The sequence below is a fragment of the Suricata suricatta genome, chromosome 12, assembly GCF_006229205.1.
Source record: "Suricata suricatta isolate VVHF042 chromosome 12, meerkat_22Aug2017_6uvM2_HiC, whole genome shotgun sequence".
NCBI lineage: Eukaryota > Metazoa > Chordata > Mammalia > Carnivora > Herpestidae > Suricata > Suricata suricatta.
Window position 1 is genome coordinate 16,083,278 of NC_043711.1, and position 2,246 is coordinate 16,085,523.

General features: G+C 54.6%; 1 long non-coding RNA gene across 1 annotated transcript; it reads right to left on the reverse strand.

Annotated features, from left to right (window-relative positions):
• Positions 1-536: 536 nt before the first annotated feature.
• LOC115275221 lies at positions 537-2,246 on the reverse strand. Its single transcript, XR_003901429.1, has 2 exons — positions 2,197-2,246; positions 537-956 (listed from the first exon to the last, which is right to left on the reverse strand). It is a non-coding gene; the product is annotated as an uncharacterized LOC115275221 (long non-coding RNA).

Here is a 2,246-nt window from a genome sequence, read left to right on the forward strand (position 1 = left end):
GGCAACCGCCCAGGACCCTCTGATCCTTTCCTGATGGGCCTCACTACCTCCTACCTCCGGGCCTTTGCACTGGCTGTTCCCTCTGCCTCCAGATATCCAGACAGTTCATTTCCTCACCTCCCGGGTCTATACCAGGGTTGGCAAACTTTTTCCATAAAATAATAAATAATAATATTTAATAATAAATATCTTAGGCTCTGTGGGCCAAGAGACAAAATCAAGAATATTACACACATATTTAAATAGAAACAGAGAAAACGAATTTCCACAAAACATTTATTGATGAAATTCAAAATATAATCACAACTGGGGTGCCTGGGAGGCTCAGTCAGTTAAGTGTCCCACTTCAGCTCAGATTATGATCTTGAGGTTCTTGGGTTCAAGCCCCGCATCAGGCTCTGGGCTGAGAGCTCAGAGCTTAGAGCCTATTTGGGATTCTGTGTGTGTGTGTGTGTGTGTGTGTGTGTGTGTGTGTGTGTGTCTCAAAAATAAACATTCAAAATATATATGTATATATATAAAATCACAACTATGAGTACTGTTTTTTGTTTTTATTTTTTGGTAATACAGGTTCACAAAGGAGAAGAATGAAATTCTTTTAGAAGGATACCATCAAAATTTCTCCATCACAGAATTGATTGATTGCAAATGCTCTTCTGTAAGAACCATCCTCAGCTCAGAGACAGCGGGCCAGATTTGGTCTGGTCTCAAATGTCACCTGATCAATGAGGCTCCCCAGGACACCTTCTCAAAAGCTGTGCCCCCCACTCGGTGTCCCCCTGACCCTTTGATTCTTTGGGGTGGCTGAGTGGCTTGCACTATATAGTCTACTCATGCATACATGCACCGGCGTCCCCTTCCACGTGTGAACGCTATGCAGGCACAGTCTGTCTCGCCGCTGCTGGATCCCCAGCCCCTGGCACCTGTCTGGCACGTGGTAAGGACTTGATACACATCTGCCAAATGAATGAAACCATAGAATCTTAGTGCAAGAAGCCTGATAACTCTCAAGAGCTTAGAGACATGCCTGGCACATGCCACACTCAACAAGTATTAGTCCCTGTTTAGTCCCTGTTATTGTTACTTTCTGGAGGGGTCCAAGCATCTGGACCCTGCAGGCCCCAGAGCAGACAAACAAAATCTTGTAGCCACCAGTCACCGCCTCCCTGCCTGCTGCATCTCCTCTCTCGGATTCCCTGCTCCCTCTGTGGCTCCCGGTCCCTGGCCCTCCACCAGACCCTGCGTCCCCCTCCAGCTCTCTCAGTCTTTATCCCTCATTTACAGAGGGGACTTCAGGACCAGCTCCCAGGGCTCCTTGCCACTGCACAGGGCCCCAGGCAGAGGCCCCACTCACCATGGAGATGCCTTCCCCCACTCTCCTCCATTCTGTCCCCCACCCCACCCCCTCAGGGCCTAAAAGTTCTGCCCCCCCCCCCATGTCTCCACCTGACTAGGCGCACCTCAGCTCACCTGCCTGTCCTCTGGAAAGCCTTCCTTGACACCCTCTCCAGCCCCCTACACTGACCCTTCACTGAGCACTGTCATTCTGCCAGACACCTGACTTGTCCCTGTCTGTCTACCCCAGGCTGACAGTTCCCCAGGCCCTACCCCCTGCCTCTGCTACCCTACTCCAGGAAGCTCAGGCCTGATCCATGGCCCCCCAGCTCCCGAGAGCCCCCTCCCCCTGCCCTCGGGAAATTACTTGTTGCTGGGGTCCATCGCTCCCCGTCACTGGTCCCCTCTCTAATCCCACAACAGCCCCATCCTACAATAGAGGAAACCCCAGGTGAGGACGCAGGGGTGAAGCCGGACCCTGGGCAGGGCTGAGGAGGGATTTGGGCAGTACTGGGTAAGCGACAGCGGACAGAAAGATGGGCGGATTTGGGGGCGAGCAGCAGCAGAGCTGGGACAAGAAACCGGAGCCCCTCCTCCCCGCCTGACTTCTCCGCAAGACCAGGCGTCAGGGGCTCACCCGAGAGCCGGATCCCGCCCCCTGGCCCAGCGCCAGCCGTCATCCCCGTGAGGTCAGCCACCGGCCCGCGATTTCGGGGAAATACCAGCTCCTTATTAAAACCAGGCGGTGGTCAGGCCCCCGCTGCTTTCCCAGTAGAAACTAGGGTGTTTGTTCCGAGAGGAACGAGAGTGGGCAGGGCTTGGCCAGGGCCGCGGGCGGGAGGCGGGAACCGCAGCACCCACCTGGCCGAGGGTCCGGGCGTCCTGGGGACCCGGGCAGGGGGAAGGGGGGC